A 19,663-nucleotide genomic window follows, 5' to 3' on the forward strand; every position below is an offset into this window, starting at 1 on the left:
TATCAGAAGCAAAGTTATCAGCATAGTTACTAGTCCATAGAAAGCAAAAGGTGACAGCATGCTAAAATGCTGTAATGAATAAGGGTTAACAACACCTAATTCTCACCCTCCCTAACTAGCATATTATATTAATATCTAAGAAGGTCTCTTTGGGTTTTAGCAGGGCGGCCCCATACCTCAAGATCCTAGTGTGAAGAGATCACATCAGCTTCCACCAGCTCTCTGCATGCGAACCGCATCAAGTGTGTAACGTGTGCTCTAAGCAAAGCAATATAAAACGCGCCTAAAGCCAGAATTTGGCAGGAGCTGCACTTATGTTATGTCTATGAAGGTGCGAAGATCAGACCTTACAACAATACTGTGTCGAGTTATCCTTGAAGCTTCAGCACTCACTGTACAGACATAGTTTAACAAGCAAAGCTGATATCAGAGCAATAACATATTATTCTCATGTAAATCACAACGCTCTTCTAGGCTGAAAGCTAAAACAACAATTATGTGCTGTGTGCAGAAGCAGCAAAAAGGAAAAATGGCGTTTAAACATTTAATAAGCTCATGCTAACTTAACACGGTATATAGGTAAGCAGTAACTATATGACAAGACATTCCATCATGATGACATCTGTGTCCAGAGTGATGCAGTCTGCCAACTCAAGTGTCTTCAAAATAGGTAATTAGGGGACTAAGTTTGTCCTCATGTTGTTGGTAGAAAGGGCTTTCTATTAGTAGACAGTAGTGGTTGACTACCTCTGTAACAAGGACAAATGCTAGTGCTATCATTTTTTTTTCAAAAGCAAATTGGCTATTTGTGGAATATTCTACACTTAGGGCCCAACTACTAGTTTTATGATCTAACTGCCTGACTGCTGTGTCAACATCCTCTACAACACTGCTGTGCTTGCAATCTACCGCCCACCGTATTATGAGTTGTGCTGTCTTAAACAACAACCTTGTCCCTCCCAGCACCCCATTACAAATTTTTCCATGGGAGGAGAAGGTCTTGGCCATCCTGCACTCTGTGGGCTTCACATGAATAGCTGGGAGAGTGGATTGTGGCAAGTTACACTTCAATAACTGCCACCATATTACAATGTTCTGGTTGCTCTACAACTCTGCTTTTGCTCTTTTGCTCTCTATCAACTTTCATAACATGCAATACTCAAAGTATCTGTGATATTACAACTGATCTTCACTCATTATGCAGCTTCACATTTGTCAAGTATTGGTAACGTGAGATTGAATTGATTACAACTACCATGAGGCCCACTGACCACAACTATAACAAAGATGCTAGAATCCTTTTGTCCCTTCTCACTTGTCTACCATATAACAACTGATATTCACTCATCATACAGCTTACCATTTCTCAAGTGTTGGTAAAGTGAGATTGAACTGACTACAGCTACCATAGGCCTGCTCACCACAACTCTAACCAAGATGCTGACCTACTTTTGCTCCTTCTCACTTGTCTGCCATGTTATAGCTGCTCTTCAGTCATATTGGGCTGTGCAATGTAGAGACAATGCCCCACTCAGATATACAACTGAATATTCTGTTTGATGGTGTTCTGGTCTCATCAACTGAAACAAGTGATGGCATGAGTCTTACCATAACAAATGTGTTCCCCTAATATATGTGAGCCATGAAGGACACTCAGCTGATTAGCAGTGGCAGGTGACCCCTTGGCCCTGGACTTATCAGATGATGAAAAGTGCTAAATATAAAACCAAGCTTTTTGTTTGTCAGTATTAGACAAAACTAGGCCTTGGAATGGGCAAATACACATGTTATCACTAAAGACAACATGTCACATATCTGCACATCTAATGAGCTGATGAAAACTACTAAATCTATTGAATGTCTACAAATGTCCAGTAACAAACTTCAACTCGAAGCAAATAGATGCCAATACTAATCTATATCTTTTGTTCCATTCTAGGTCCCTATTTACTTTGACACAAACAGCATGGATACAGACACCATTAACAATGTTTTCTATTTCTCAGCAGGTCGATCTGCCATTGTACCTGTACAGAGGTTGGAAATTGAACAGAGATCCTCTCCAACCCAGACCGAGGCCCTTAGTAAGGACAACATGTCATGGGCCAAGATATTGACTGAAATCTGGGAAAGGAAGCTGCTGCAGGAGGACAAATGCCAGGAGATTGCCAGCATTCACACTGAGATGGCCGGCATCATCACCAAGTGGCCGGCATGAACAGCAACATGGCCTCCCTGGTTGACATGCTGAAGGACATCAACACCACCCTCTGTAGGGCTTTTCTACCTGCATCTATTCCTTCCTGAGGTCCAAGTACATCCAGACCATCAACATCTGCTGCAGCCACAGGATGGGAGGCCCTATTGAAGGAGGAGGCGTCTGCACGTGCCCCTGTCTCAGCAGTTATGGATCCCCCCTCTCTCAGAAAGTGGGGACATCCACCAAGTAGCTCAGGATGGCAAGACAACCACCACCGCCAAGAAGAAACCTTGCCCCTATTGTCCTCCTGTCTGTGCTACACCTTCACTTTGTGTTCTATTGCAACCCACATCCCCATATCTGATGGGAGGAGTTTGGACTCCTGATAATTTGGACTCTTCTACAATGATTTCATCCACCATGACTGAAGACTTCACTTTTTGTTGTCACTGTGTAATAATTAGTTCATTTTCTGATCTAATCCCTCTTCAGTTAATTAAAAACACACATCACCAAATAATTGTCTCTTGTAATTCTCAAATATAACAATGAGAATGTACTACCATGTGGACTTTGCAATGTCAAAACTAGGGATTTGTGGAAGCATGGGTATGTTGTATTTAAACAATGTCCAACTCAGGATCACTACCATGACACAACAACACATATATACTAGTGTCTGGGCTGAGAGCATATTTTAAATCAAAGGCTGAAATGATGTCAGAAACATACCAAATAAGATATGTCTAAGTATTTCTGTGTATGTTATCACATAATCAGTTGCAGATTTTCTCAGCATGGAAGGAGGGGATACATCTGACAATATCCTACACAAAAGGCAACAATAAATTAGGTCTATATCATCAACTGGAGCCAAATTCCCTATCTCACAAAAGGAATCATGTATCAAATGAACAAATAAATAGACACATGTCAGTACAACAGTGTCTGACTACAGGGTAATTTCAATCCAATGTTGCTTACATCTGATGGAATATCACAAATAAATGCCAGTGATGTGCCACAAGCACTTTGGCCTATAATGAGGAGACATATCAACAGCTGTATACAGTTCATCTACAATGAGGAGTTAGCCAATTTGAAGGCAAGATAGCATGAATTGGGCCCAACACAACATTGTATTGGGTCACATGATGGCACACATATTGCATTAGGACACACACACCAAAAGGAACAAGTCCAATGGAAGTCAGGTAACGTCCATCCTACAGGTCCTATGATGTACTACGATCTATACTACTGTTTTACTATGTAAAGCGCTATAATACCCTCACGGGTCAAGTTCGCGCTCTATAAAACCTTAAAATAAAATAAAAATAAAAATAAAATAAATAATCCCTGTGCAAGCTGTCTTGGTTTCAGCTTTGTAAACCCAAACCCTGTGACACATATTCACAGGAACAATCCATGTCCACTTTATGTGGCTCAACAGCATCATCTGTCTGCTAATGTCACAGCTTTGAAGTGTCCAAATGAACATGCCATAGTGAAGGAATCTGAAACAGACCAGCACAGACAGATTAGCAAAGCAATCATATATATGGCACACATCACATTGTCAACCTCTAGAGAACACTGTCCAAGACAACATTTACAGCTGAACAAAGCTATAATACAAACATCTTTCCCTAGCTATTTCCAGACCCATATATTCCTAGTATGTAGCATTAACATGCTCCTCACAACATCACTACAAGAGATGCAATAAAAGTCAAAGTCATCATATCTCACACCATATTTACACTCTGGGGAAGTAGTTTTGGGTAAGAGGTGTATGGAAGCCCCCTCAGACAGGTATTCCAGTAGAACAGACACCGCAGTGGCAGTCTCTCTTTTCTCCCATTCCCCTTTCCCCCTCTTCACTGTGAGTTGAATTTATTTCGGCTGCAGTGGAGTAGAGGAGCTGGGAAGAGTTCTTCTGATTAAGTGGAAGCAAAGTTCAGGTACTCAGCCTCAACAGATTGAAGTGCCATACAAACATCTTCTGCCCGGCCAGAATGGCTGAAGGTTTAGAGGTCAAAGCTTTAGCGTTAGTTCTAGAAGGGTTGCGGAAACAACTAAGTGACACAATGGAAGAGGTTAGAAAATCCAGTCTGGAGACTTGTTTTCTTCGTAGGAGGTTTTGACAAGTTTGTAGCAGGCTCCAATCCCTTACCTAAGGAGTTCAGTTCCCGACCTTTTTCCCCTTCCCCATCAACTTCAGAACTATTCACATAAGTAATACACGCCTTCTCTCCTACCATTGGCCACTCCCGAAAGATTTAATGGTGATCCTTATAAGGCTCAGATACTTTTCACGCAGGGTTCATTATATTTTCCATGCAAACCAATTATCTTTAAGGAGGATCAGTCTAAGGTGGCCTTCGTACTGTCTTATCTGTGTGGTGATGCCGGGGGCTTGGTCCATGCCATTAGTAAATGCAAATGATTATGTGTTATACAATTTTGAAGAATTCAAGTCAGAGTTTATCCGTATATTTGAACGAAGAAGCATATCTCACACTACAGATAACGAACTTTTAGATTTAAAACAAGGAAACAGAGAATTGGTGGCGTATTTGGCGCAATATAACAAACTGATTGTGGAAACCAATTGGCCTGAAGACAAAAGAGCTGCAATTTTTTACAGAGGTCTAAAAGATGAGCTCAAGGATGGTCTGGCACAAATGCCTAAGAGACCCACGGATGTTCCAGAATTGATCGATTTGGCCCTGCAGATAGGTCAACGCCAGTATGAAAGAAGAAATGAGCGGCAGAAAGATTCCAGACAATTCCCACCTCGATTTGACCGGGCGAAAACAGAAGTTGTCAAAACCAGTGATCCTGGGTCAACTGAGGACCCAATGCAAATTGGTACTGTTAGAGGTCCGTTAACCAAAGAAGAGCATGAGAAGAGAAGAAGTGGCAAGCTACGTATGTATTGCGGCAATTCAGGGCACTTTGTAAAGGAATGCCCCAAGAGACCCAAGACCAGCACTTTGGTAAAAGACAGGCCCCATCAGTAGAAGGAGTTGCTCTGGTGGGTGCGTCAGAAGAGACAACTCTGAATGTACAGTGATTAGTGAATACTCTCCAATCTTCAGCCCCCCATTTGATAATTTCTAGTTCCATTAAATTTAGGAATCAAGAAATCAACAGTGTCTCAGTCATGATAGATTCCGGAGCAACTGGAAACTTTTGTGACATAAAATGAACTAAAACTCTTGGAATCCAGTCTATCAAAAAGGAAAGGCCTGAGCCCGTTCGTTCAGTAGATGGTACCAATCTCTCCTCCAGACCATTTACCTATGATACCGAAGAGATAATTTTGAGTGGTCCAGGTCATCATCAATCAATTTTGAAGTTTTGTCCAATCGACGCCCCTCAATTCCAGTTTATTCTGGCATTGCCTTAGCTCACTGAGCACAATCCAAGGAAAGATTGGGCCAAGAGAACTATAGAGTTGAATTCAGAATATTGTTTGGGGCACTGTTTTGATTCAGTTCCATTGGAATCTCAGCCATCTTCTTCCTCCCTTTTGGTGGAACAGACGCGAATGATTTGTGCAGTGGATATACAAGAGATTCCTCAAGAATATCACGACCTGTCTCCTGTATTTGACGAGCAAGAAGCCAAGAAATTGCCCCCTCATCGGGAGTACAATTGTCGAATAGAACTTGAACCTGGAGCGTCCTTACCATGTAGTAGAATCTACGCTCTATCTGAAGCTGAGAACTGTCACCTGAAGGAATATCTGGATCAATATTTGGAATACGGTTTAATCCGTCCTTCGCAGTCTCCTTTCTCATCTCCTTTGTTCTTCATTCCAAAGAAAGACAGGAAATTGAGGACTTGTATTGATTACCGTGCACTCAATCAAGTCACCAAAAAGAATCGTTACCCCCTGCCCTTGATTTCTGAACTTCTGTATCAGGTCAAAGAAGCTCGCATTTATACAAAATTGGACTTGCAAAGGGCCTACAATTTGGTGAGAATGTCTGAGGGAGATGAATGGAAGACTGCATTTTGCACTAGATTTGGCCTGTTTGAATATCAGGTCATGCCCTTCGGCCTGTGCAATGCTCCCGCGGCCTTTCAGCACTTTGGGAATGACATACTACATGAATTTTCAGATCGATTCGCTGTGTGTACACAGACGTCATTCTCAATTTTTTAGCTAACATGGAAGAACATGTCAAGCATGTTCATTCCATTTTGGAAAGGTTGTTGGAAAACCAACTTTACGTCAAATTGGAGAAGTGGATCTTCATGCCAGTCGAGTTGAATTATTGGGCTTTATCTTATCTTTAGAGGGAGTGACGATGGATGAGTCAAAGGTGAGAGCTGTGAAGGATTGGCCTTCTCCACAAAATGTTAAGACCATCCAGTGATTTTTGGGGTTCGCCAATTTTAATCGGCGCTTTATCCACAATTTTTCGGATAAAGTCAGTCCCATCACTCGCCTATTGAAGAAGATTGAAAAATTTGTTTGGAGCCTTGAGACTGAGAAGGCATTTCAGCAGTTAAAATATACCTTTACTTCTGCACCAGTATTGCTGCATCCGCCTTTACTGGAGCCATTTTTTGTTGAAGCAGTTGCTTCGAATTTGGCCATTGGAGGAATCTTATCGCAAAGAAATAAGGAGACTGGCCAACTGCATCTAGTGGCTTATCGATCCCGTAAACGGACTCCTGCTGAGATCAACTATTCTATTGCCGACAAGGTGTTGTTGGCAGTTAAAGATGCCTTTCAAGAGTAGAGACATTAATTGATTGGAGCGAAACATGTAATTACTGTTTTCACCGATCATAGAAATTTATAGTTTCTTAAGTCCGCTCGAACTCTTACTCCCAGACAAATAAGATTTTCGCTTTTCTTCGCTGACTATAATTTCGTCCTGACCTACAAGCCAGGAGCAGCCAATGGAAAGGCTGATGCCTTATCTCGATTGAACATCAACGAAGAGAGTGAAATTTCCAAGGAAGGATTTATAATCCCCGAAGATAAAATTGTTGGTACCATCCAGTATTCCCAGTTGGAGGAGAAACTCCAAGAAAGTATCTCTGAAGATGAATTGCTAGATTGGGTCAAAGGTGGAGCCACAGAGAAGTCAAGGAAGGAAAATCATATTTTATGGGAAAGCTATATGTACGGAATCCAGAGTTATGTATGGAAATCATTCAGCTGTGCCGTGACAATCCTTTAGCTGGGCCTAAAGGAGTAAAAAAAGACATTGGAGCTAGTAAAATTAGTTTTGGTGGCCCGGCTTGGAAGCTCAGATGAGACAGTATGTTGCTTCTTGTGAGCAGTGTGTCAAGGGAAAGGTTATCAGGCAGGCTCCACAGGGATTGCTTATGCCTCTACCCGTGACCCTTATCCGTGGCATACAGTCTCCATGGATTTTATTGTAAATTTGCTGTCAGGTCAGGGTTATACCACCATCTGGGTAGTTATTGATCATTTTTCTAAAATGAGCTATTTCATCCCATTAAAATCCATCCCCAATGCTACACAATTGTCTGCACTTTTTCGCAACACATAGTAAAATACCATGGAATTCTTAAGGTGGTCATTTCCGACCGAGATCCACAATTTGTTTCTCGTTTTTGGAGATCCTTCTTGAAGAGGCTAGGAGTAGATGCTTGCTTGTCCACCAGTTTCCATCCTGAGACTGATGGACAAACAGAAAGAGTAAACTAAGATCTGGAACAATATTTGCGATTGTATCTCATGATCAAGAGGGTGATTGACCCGCATAGATTTGGGCTGCAGAGTTTGCCTATAACAACGCGGTACACTCTTCCACAGGGTTTCCACCATTTTTTCTGAAATCAGGCAGGCTTCCAAACATGTTAGTGGGAAAACTTGAAAGTGAGGTGCCCGTTGCTGAGGTGGTAGTACAAGGGTTGCAGAGAGCATATCAGATACCCACTAAAAATTTAGAGAAAGCAAAAGGTTCCTACAAGAAGCAGGAAGACAAGAGAAGGAGGGAGAACCCAGTTTTTGAGCCTCGAGATTTAGTCTGGATTTTCCCTTGAAATCTAAAACTAAAAGGGAACAGGACATTTCAGCCTCGTTATATGGGTCCATATCCAGTTGAAAAGATGGTAAACCCAGTCAGTGTCAAGATTAAACTTTCTAGTAAGTTTTAAATTCATTCTGTATTTCATGTCTCTTTGCTTAAGAGAAATCCACCTGGTTTGAGAAAAGATATGCCTCCAGCCCCAGTTCAGATACATTCAGAGGAAGAATTCGAAGTCAAAAGAATAATTGACTCTAAGCTCAGAAGTGGGAAGTTGTTCTACCTGGTCAATTGGAAAGGTTATTGTTCAGAGGAAAGATCTTGGGAGCCTAGTTCCAGTGTTCATGCACCAGGATTAGTAAAAGAGTTCCATAAGACACATCCTAATAAGCCAAAGAAAGGAGGAGGAGGGTTTTAGGTGGGGGGGTACTGTCAGGACTGGTCATTATCGTTCTGGTGCAGGTCCCAAGCATTTTGGAATCAGGTCTGGTTCAGTGGGTTGGCAGAATGAATCACAGTTATCTTGGAGTCAACTGATGGCTCTGAGATCCCAGTTATTTTGAAAGCATTCAGCCGCGTTCTCTCGTGGAATTCCAACATGGCGGCAGCTACTCTTGTGAGGTTAGCGCTCTAGTGTTTGGGTTTTGACTGAAAGGGATCCTGTCATCGTGCACGGGCTCTAGAAGCACTGCACACTTTCAACCGCTGTTTGAGATGAGGAGACAACGTATTTACTTTGCACGTTGTCTCTTTGGCAGGGAACCAAGGCATTACCCAATGAAGGTTTAAATCGTGCGGCTCACTGAGCTCTGATCCCAGAGCAGTGCTATTTGGACCTTCATTGAGCAACTCCTTGGTCCCCCGCCGTGACGGTCATTGCAACCTGCCACGCCGTTCGTAGTAGCTACTACTTCCCAAATTCGGTAAATCCCGTACGAATATCCCTGCGGCTCCTGGCCATTTGTAGCAGTCCTATCTACCGGACCCCCACTGCTGGCACCCAACCACCTTATTCTGCCACTGCATCTTGCGATTCGTCATGCTGCACCACCTCTGACATGAATTACCAGAATGTCTAATATTATCTGCACGCAGGCATGTTTATAATTAATGTCCTGAGGATGATCCCATGAATTTCACCTAGGGATCAAAACGTCGTTGACACTACATGTAGCATATGTATCTAAATGTTGTGGATTACAATATACAATGGTACTTTAATGTAATTGAAGTTTGTCAAACAGTATGGAATACAGACTGCTTTCACTTGCCTGAACCCCCCCTTGCCCACATTTATGTTGTCCGTCTATGTTTGTGAGTTGGACGCAGGTTGTGTCCCACTTGTATTTGTAACTGATTCCTTTTTACAAAGCTTATTTAAAAATTAAATTCTGTCTGGCTGGACAAAGAACATATTGTCTATCTAGCGTATATATATCAGTTGCTTCATAATCATTATTGTCTAGAGACCATTGTCTTTGGTAAAAGTCTATACACCCACGGTCCCTGTCATATTGCCTTTGGGTTCCCTTGTTTCTTTACAAAAATATATACAAATGGGGCAGACATTGCATTGGGTGACATGTTATATGATAAGTAATATAGCTTGGCCTGGCCCCTTTCAATGTCATTTAGATTGCACTTCTCCCTATGATGTAACTTGGATATATATGTGATGTGTTGAAGTTCAATATTTGTATATCCACACATGGAGGGTGTAAACCTGGCATATCTTTGTGGAGTTCTGCATGACCATGTGTCCATTTTGCAGTATGTGCCTTACAGCTACTTCATCTAGATGTGTGTCACAAGTTGTTAATGCTATGTTTGCTTTCATACATTGCACTTACCCATTGCATACACATGCATGGTACTGGGGTGTGCTATTGGTTGTCCCTGTATACTCCAGTTCTGAGATCCAGTGCACACTGAGGTTGTCAGGCTTATGCAAAATGTATTTTTCCCCAGGGCCCTAGCCTTTCAGGGATCACCCTGATAGAGGCATAGTTATCCTGCAAAGAGTGTTTCTATTATGCCCTTAGAATGCTTCTCACACTGACTCTATGTAATCACCTTGGCTGACATTGTCTCTCCATGTGGGTGATGTGTGAGAGTCCAATCCAGAGTTGAAGAACAGAAAATGTGTTTCACTTTTAAGACACATCCGTACAGATGATATTTTGACATCAAAATTGGAACTGGGATGTGTGTAATGTGAGTGTGTTACATTCACTATAGCATCTTGGTTAGAGTTGCAGTGAGAGGGCCTCATGGTAGTTGTAGTCACTTCAATCTCACTTTACCAACACTTGACAAATAGTAAACTGAATAATGAGTGAAGATCCATTGTAACATGGCAGACAAGTGAGACAGGGCGAAAGGAGTCTAGTATTTTGGTTAGAGTTGCAATGAGAGGGCCTCATGGTAGTTGTAGTCATTTCAATATCAAATTACCAACACTTGAGAAATGGTAAGCTGCATGAAGAGCGACCATTAGTATTAAATGATAGACAAGTGACAAAGGGCAAAAAATATTTGTGACATAGATCAATAGGGGTGATATTGATTAGGAGAGGCTAATGTGAAACACAAAATAATATACACATCACTATCACTGTATATAGTTTGCAAACACATGACCAGTTGTGTATAGTGTGCCTGTGCAGTACCAGTGTTTTAGCCTAGGAGAGTATCCTATGGATGTAGTTTTGAGTATACTTATGGGACAATGCCAGATAGGGTCCCTGTAAATGTCTAAATTACTTAGGGACCCCGACTCCTGTGCCTGGTCCAATGGGGGGCATCATTTTGTTGAGGAGTCTACGGGAACTGGTAGTTGTATGAATTACCACCAAATTCGTCTGTGACAAAGTGGGTTTTGGACATGATTGAGCAGGTAGAGCAGCAGCAGGATGTGTCCAATAGGCTCCATGACGGCAGAAGATGTGTAGTGGTGAGTAGAAGTGTGTTTCACCCTTATATTCCTCCCTTTCTGCTGTCTCAGATGTGGTAGTTGGACCGCCTAGGTCAAGCCGGCTATAATGCAACTCATATGTGGGCTGATGGTTTAAATGGCGATCCAGGCATCCCACAGCCTCATTGGTCCATTCTGCCGCCACGGCAGTCAGAGTTGGCTGGCGATTTAGACAGTTCACTGGCAGTCTTTGCAAAGGCAAACTGACCATCTCATAATACGGTGGTCAGACTGCCAAGCTTGCAGTGGTTGGACTGCAACAGAGGGTAGAGAAGTCCACAATCCGCGGAACTCATAATAAGGCCCTTGGTGCAGCTGTTTGTAGATGTCTCCATATCCTTTGATTGAAATTATAATATCAGCCGTGTATAGCTGTGTGGGGTATATTTTTAGACTTGTTTGAATCATGGCTTGTTCAAAGTCAATGATTATTTTTTGGGGGGTGGTCATTTTATGTTGTATGTTTTATTTGTTTTAAAATCTTGTAATACGTGCTGCTTTGTTCATTTGGTTTTAAGGAATATATAAAAGGGATACTTGTTCTATGATATTCACGGTGTAAGGTGCATATCTGAGTAAATGGTTTGGGACTCATTTAAAGGTTTACACATCAAGAGGGGTAGAGAGGAAATAACAACACTAGACAAAGCATGCAGGGGCACAAATAGAGTTAGTAAAACTGCCCTCACACACACACAAGCCTGTGTGTGACATGCTTCATCATCGGGTCTGCTTACAAAACACCCTTGCGTAGCCAGTCACAGGATGGATCATAGGGCAGGGGGAAACAACACAAACAGAAACACATAAATGGGTGAGTACAAAGTGCTATCAACCCTGACTGGGAGCCGTGATAGAAAAAGTGCAGTGAAATGTGAATCTAAAACTGCCTCGTGGGTACCCTATCAAACCTTTTATTCATGGGTCCCACGGACAGGATTAAAAATAAGAAGGATGGGCTTATTTGTGAGAATGTTAAGAACTACCATCAACCCTCCTCAGACTGCCAAAGTCAACATGTTTCGACCGAATTTCATGTGCCCTAATTAACGAGTCACGCCGGTCTTCTTCAGGACTCCTACCAGTCCCAGTCCAAACCCCTGTTACCTAATTCCAGTTAATACCCAGGGTTCATACATGCAGCAATTCTGGCGTGTGGAGGTAACTCCCTTGACATGGGATACATGTACTGTAAATCAAAATGCATATATCCAGGGGTATATTACAAGAACTTCATGTAAATACATCACACCCCTTCTATTGTTAAAGTACATCAACCTCCAGGGACAAACATTCATCTCCTGAGTAAAACGTGTATATGTCCACCCCCTCCTCCAAATTAGTAGGGTACAACCTGAGACATGCTAATTACTCATCAAGTCTCCAAATTCAAAGATGGTATTCAACCATTCATACAAAAAAATCCAGAAAAGCCCTTGTCACATAACATAATAAACCTCCATTACCAAGGACATAAAGTTATAGAATCCTCATTATCCAAACATGCCCCACTTACCGAGTTTATTAGTGTTGCACACTTGAAATGGCGGCAGGCAAGAAGAACCCCTAATGGCACAACCTGTAATGCAGGCAGAAAGGAGGTAAACGTTAACCAAGTGAGCCAGTACATCACTCATACCTAGTATGCCCCGATAGTGAAAAGCAGCAACATTCCACGGCCGTAAATCGGGAGAAAAGAAAAGCGAGGAACATGAATAGCCTCCAAGCATCTCTCCCACCACAAACACTGCCGGAATTCTCTATGGTACACTTACTGCCCCGTAGGTGATCCTGGCTCAATTAGCTTACCTCGGACCCGCCGTGTAGTCGGCCCGCACAGTGCCCGGGCCTCCATTAAATCGCATGTTTCCGTATACGCCCCCGATCACGTGAGGAGGCATCTGCGTCAGAGACGTCCGTCCGTGTGTATGCCGGTGACCTCATCGGCGGCCCGCCCCCTCTCCAGGCTACAAACCACCGTACAGTGTCAAAAGGTAAACAATCCAAAAGGAGTTTGTATAAACATATGCTCCCATGAATATTTTTCAAAAGATCATACGGGCCACATTATCAACCAAAAATATGCTCAGATTGATTGCCACGGTGGCGGGAAATAAAATCCCCGTGGTTTGTCACACACAGGGTTGTGTGTGAGTGAGGGCAGTTTTACTAACTCTATTTGTGTCCCTGCATGCTTTGTCTAGTGTTGTTATTTCCTCTCTACCCCTCTTGGTGTGTAAAGTTTGTGGTAGAGAGTTTGGGGTAGTTGAGTGGCTTACCCTCTCTCCTTCTCTTTTGTGATAAATAAACTCATTTAAAGGTCCCAACCATCATCCAGGTTTGACATTGGCAATGTTTCATTAAGTGAACTATAGAGAAAATTAGAATTCGTTTTTCATTATTTAAGTTGTCATGTAAAAGGAAAGTTCCTCACAATGTGTAATTGAAAATTGTGGAGGTAGACCTATGTCTTGGTATCTTCTAGGAGCAGATGGGGTATCTCTGTTGGCTTTTCTACTAATCTTTTTAAAGTGGGTAGAGGAGGTAGTTGCTCTGCTATGTGTTTGAGGACGCTAGGTAAAATGTCCTTTAAGATTTTGCTTGTGGGTTTCTGGAAGCTAGCGCTTGCCTCTCATTTAACTTGCAATATTTCTTGTGCTTCTATTTCTGTCACATTTTGGGATGGTTAATCTTTAAGCTCTCTTACATGAATTGCTACATAATATTTTGTAGTTTCCCTCTCATAGAATATATTAGAATAATATTTAAAAGATTTCCAGGTTATAGTTTCTGATGATGCAGTTTATTGGCCGAAGATGTAGCCCATTTGGTTTAGTAACTGCTTTCCTTTCTGTGAAGTTATACATTTGGCAGCTTCTGTCATTATATCTGTAAGCATTTTAATAGTATAAATATATAATTTGTTCAAACCTTTGCACTCTTGCTATTAACATTTTTAAAATGCATTTGCTTCTATTTTGTATAGTTACATGTATGCTCTGGTAAGATGCTTCCCCCAGTTTTGCAGCTTTTCCCTTAGAGGTGTTTAAAGGTACAGCAGGTGCTTTCACTTCTGTTGTTTGAAAAAAAAAATGTAAGTTACATTTAAATGGTACTTTGTTGATAGTTGGTAGGGACTGAGGTCATTAGGTTTGTTTTTGTTTGCTATTTGGGCGAGTTTATCATCAGTTTTTGCTGCTTTATGATAGTTTATATTTTCTGCTAGTTTATTGGTTCTCAAGTTGTAGATTCTTTCTTTTAGGAGGTTTGTGTAAAATAGACAAAAGTTGGAAAGTGTGTCATCTATTTGCTATTTTGCATATTTACATTTTTTAACAATTATGTTTTTGTCTAAATATATAATAGTTACTTGGTTATGTAGTTGTTAAGATGCATATATTTCTTCTTTTATGGTTTGTAGAAAGAATCCTGCAGAGGTGATTCATTTTGCAGCATTTGTAGTTTTGAAGTATTTAGTTGTTCTAATGTGTGTGCCTTTTATATTGTTGATTTAATTGTTTGACTTTATTGGTTATAGATGTTTATAGTCTAATTTTATTGGTTGGTTTACTATAGTTTGAACTTTTTGTATCATTTGAATCCTTCTGTGGTAAAGGCTATTTTGTGTTCTACTATTTATGTATAATATATATGTCATTCTTTTTGCTTATAAAATAATTTATATATGTATATTTTTAATGGATAGTTTGGTTTACTTGTTTGTAAGTAATGATAATTTTTCAGAGGGGTTTATCATATATATTTTGTTGATATAATATAATTCTGCGTATAATAAGTTTTAGGTTTATTTTAAGTGATTATTTTATGTGAAAATTAGTTTGTTAGTGTTTAATGAATGATTATTTCATTATTTAGGTGATCCTATTGTATTTGATATTGTGTGGATCGATATTTGTGACATATTCTATGCTTATTTAAAGGTAACAATATTTTTGTTTACAATATACGTATGAATCAGTATTCTAACTATGATATTTGTGCTCCTGATATTTGTGTTTTTATGCTAAATATGCAGACCTGATATTATGTTATTGATATTGAATTTAATATATTTTTGTGTTTCAATATTTGTTGGATCAATATGTCAATGGTCTAAAGTAATATGATGAAGTTTAGAATTGGACCCACATTTCCTAAATGTTGTGGATGGATTTAAACTCCCTATTTAAGAATGTGGTTCCTGGCAATGTATGGTTATAATGCAAGGCTGCGGTTGGATGGCCAACACAAGAACAAGCTATAATTAGTCCTAAAAATACACCACCTGCTGAGAAATACAAGAATTTGATTGAGTATTTGAAAAAACAGTTCCTTTGAAGAAATACATTAGCATAAGATTTTGAGAACCTCACAGGAGCCAAAAGAGTCAGTGTATTCCTTTTATGAGAGACTAATTCACATTTATACGAAAACACAGATGCAATTACAGAAAAGGATGGGGTTAGGGGTTTGTTATCTTGATTTGTGAATGAATTAAAGCCAGAAATTACTATTCATATTCAGCAGAGTGAACTGCGCTGGCAGTCAAAAAGGCATAGATGAGCTTTGATGCTGGCTAAAAGTAGAAGTGATTACTTTGAGACAAAGCAGAAGAAGCTCAAGGAAAAGCAGATGATTGCTCAAACAAAACAATTTAAAAAAGGATCATGGAATCAAATGGGTTAAATATAAGCCTTGTGCAAACTAGAATGAATGGAATTAATCAAATGCAGATGCAAAATGGTAGCAAAAGTGATGGAATAAAAGTGTGTATTGAAACGATGAAGAAGAGTACAGCTTATCACTTCTTTGGCAAGATCAGGCACTGAAAGAAGGAATGTTGTCAGAATCCTAATAGGATTCAGGGAAATGTGGAACAGGTTTCACAAATGCAGAGAAATAATATATTTCTTGCAAATTTGCAGTGCACCGAAGGGAATGTGCAAAGTCAGATATCATTTTGCATATCAATAACAACTACTCTTGTGTGACAGATTAATATGAAGAAAAGAATGCCCATAGTGAAGTGTACACTTGAAAATAAGAGTTACAAATACACCCAGATGAAAGAAAAAGTTAATTGTGAACAGAACAGGCAGAGATATTGACAAGGTTATCAAAGTTCAGGTTTGTGTTCAAGTGGGTGCACACGACAAAGTATTGTGGAGAATAAAGAGACAAAGAGGGTGATTAGGATGGTGGGCAGAAGACCCTATTGGTCAACGAACCCGGCCGACATGCTGTCAGAGGTCCCGTCAACCAAATTACAATGCGACCACCTCCAAGGCGGTCGCACGGTCCATCTTTTGTATTGCGGGAGGTGCTGCATGCTGCAGCAACCACCACAAAAAAAATGGACGGGAAACAAATCTCTGCACTACGTGGCAGGCACCATACTGAGAAGGAAAATTATGAAGGAGAGTTTGCAAAGAAAAGAAAGCATCATGAATAATGAAGAAAACCAGGGAGTTTTTGAAAATAAGCAGAGAGATTCACCAGTTGCTAAAAAATAAAAGAGAAGGAGAATTCCAAATGGAAAATACTCCTCACCAGTATGGGTATATATAGCCACTGTTACTGAAGAAGAAGATAAAAACGCAGATGATTATTCATTGGTAAATAAGTACCAGTACGATTTTGAAAGTGAATCACTGAGCTAGAGTCAAAGGAAAAGCCATCTTGAATGAAAAACAAGGATTGTTGAAAGCAAGTGAAAATTCAAAATTCATGATTGAGAAAGTTTAAGAAATAATTTTGACAAATTTGGAGAAACTTTTTATATGTGCTGATTGAATCTGATAAACTTTAAGTAACTTTAAATGAAACCTTTGAATTAGACTAAGAAACTCATTTTTGTTTTTGTTTAGAATATTGTTTTAACCCCTTCGATGCTGATGACGAGCGCAGCTAGTCATCAGCTACGGCGCTCGTGTGCGGATGACGAGCTGAGCTCGTCATGTAACGCGGTAATTTGAAAATTGCCGCACACAGCGGGAAAAGCCGCCGCAGTGATGCGGTTAATAAAATAGGAAGACAAGAAGAAAACATCCTTGGTTTTAAGAACATTTTTGTTGACTTTTTAATTTTTACTGTAATAAGATTTATATGTTCCAATAGAAGATGTAAGAAAGCCAATGCTGTATAGCTGTAGAGGTAATAATACTAATATTAATACCAATATTTTTAGCGGAACTGTTGTTGTGCTCATTGATTCCTGTGGGATGTGCTTTGAATTGCCATAATAATGTTGATGTTAAAATGATTATCAGACGAGATGAATTATAACATGATGAACCAATACACGAAAGATATATAGTTAGTGGTTTTAAAGATAATGTGTATACTAAAATGATATGAGAGTATGTAGATATCATGAAGGTTAATGAGTATTAGTTGTGTTCTTACCTTCCTGCGTCTGCTAGGAAGAGATCCACTTATGTTCAGTTACCAATGTCATATTTACTATTGCGTAGTGTTTACATTGTAATCTTAAATCAAAATGAATTTCTTTCTCCATACATGACTGATTTTAAGGTTTCTGCAGAGGACTTGACTATCAGGGAAGATAATTGTGAAATTTAATATTTTAAATATGATAAGTATTTGAGAATACACACAACAGATATGATTCTAACCCGTTTAAGAGTTATGTGTGCCTTTTAAGTAAAGAGGATCTGAATTTTACTACAGAATACAATGAAAGAGAAGTAAAAGTGTGTGAAGATGGGAAGAACAGAAGATTGCATTAGTAAAAATAAAGGAGGAAGAAGAATTTAGATGGTCAGGTTTACATTCTAGATTGAGAATGGAACAGGAGAGAAGAGCTCTGTTTTGTAAGACAACTTTTTTCCAAATGTGTTAAGGTGGCATTTGTAAGAGAAAGTGTGTGTGACAGGACGTATGAAATTAGTGGCAATTACTTGATTGGTGGGGAACCCATTTGAGGAGAATTAACTATGTGTGTGGGAGGATTGTTATTTGCCAGCAAATTGTGATGGTTCACATTTTTTGGCATTAGTGTGTCTTAGAGTTTTTTATGTGGATGAATCAAATGCACAACATAGTTTTAGAAGAATGAAAAGTAGCTTTGGACAAATAGTTTTGAATATGTGAGTTTCTATTATTCTTTCTGTGGGAGTAGTGATGAGTGATGTGAAAATTAGGCATTTGTCTACAGTTGTACATAGACTTTAGGGTCATTTAAGTTAGCAAATGAGGTTATTTAGCAATTAGGTTTATGATGATGCAAAATTGTCTTGCTTTAGATATGCCTTTGGAAAATGAGGGCTTGGTTTGTAAAGTAAATTAGGGTAAGAGATGTACATAAAAACTGGATAATAGTCAGGCTATTGATTTTCTCATTACTAATATGACTAATTTGACTCATGAGATTTAGGGGCCCATTAGGATGTCGGACGGATCGCCACCCATTTTCCCCAGCCATATTACTATGGAGAGGGGACCGCGGCGGATGGAAACACCGTCTGCTGCTTTTCCGCCCCGGTTGCCTTGCGACCGGAGCGGAAAAGGGTTGATACGGTGGCGGTGTCTAACGGACACCGCCATCCATATTAGTATTGGCAATTTTCAATGCCTTTCTGTGCCGGCAATGCCGCCACGGAAAGGCATGCGGAGTCTCCCTGTTGCGGGCCCCCAAGGACTCTGGGGAGTGGGGGGTGCACATGGGGTGTACCTATGGTACCCCCCTGCATTTCAATGTACAACATGACAGGCACTGCACAGTGCCTGTCATGTTGTGCATTGAAATGCACAATGTGCATTTTTAGCATTTAGCATTAGCATTTTTAGCATTGCGTCGGGCGGTGCTTGCAGGATGCACCCGCCACTGTGGCGGGCGCATCCTGATTCCCCCCACCGGACCCCCGTCCTTATGGCGGGGGTCCCAATCCCCGGGAGGATGGCGGGCGGGCAAAGTCCACCCACCATCCTAATGACACCCTAGGTGTTTGTGGGAACTAGCCTTATGATAAACTATAGGCTCTTGGTTTATAGAGTTAGGGAGGAGGTTTGGTAAGGTTGGTTTAGAAATAAATCCCATGTTAATCATATTGATTTGTGAAATTATTTTTTTCCTTTTGCTAAAATTCCTGTAGTGTATTAGTAGACAAAGGAGTCATGAACAATTTGGAAATAAATTAAGGAAAAGCAAGAAATCAATGGAATTGGAAATTGATCATATCTTTAACAATCAAACATGGTGGAGGAGAATATTAGACAATCAAAGAAGGTGCCGACATCTAATATTTAAAGTTTTTAATGGGTGATGAGCGATTTTTGAAAAATACTCAGAGGGGCATTTGTTAGAGTATTTGTTTTAAATGTGCAAATGTGTGGGAAGGAATCATTTTCATGATGGATATAGTTATGCACAATGAATAGAGGATGATGCATTTAAAAAGAATTTAAACATGAGTAGAAGTGTAATTAACCCCTTGCATGGGTTGG

At 40.2% G+C, this 19,663-nt stretch overlaps 1 long non-coding RNA gene across 1 annotated transcript in view; it reads right to left on the bottom strand.

Moving 5' to 3' along the window:
- Positions 1-12,719: 12,719 nt before the first annotated feature.
- The window catches only part of LOC144761544 (uncharacterized), a 44,463-nt gene continuing 37,519 nt past the window's right edge, over positions 12,720-19,663 (bottom strand). Inside the window, exon 3 of the long non-coding RNA XR_013595779.1 lies at positions 12,720-12,776. This is a non-coding gene — a long non-coding RNA (uncharacterized LOC144761544). The remainder of the gene's footprint in view (positions 12,777-19,663) is intronic.

Source organism: Lissotriton helveticus, chromosome 6 (genome assembly GCF_964261635.1).
Source record: "Lissotriton helveticus chromosome 6, aLisHel1.1, whole genome shotgun sequence".
Lineage (NCBI taxonomy): Eukaryota > Metazoa > Chordata > Amphibia > Caudata > Salamandridae > Lissotriton > Lissotriton helveticus.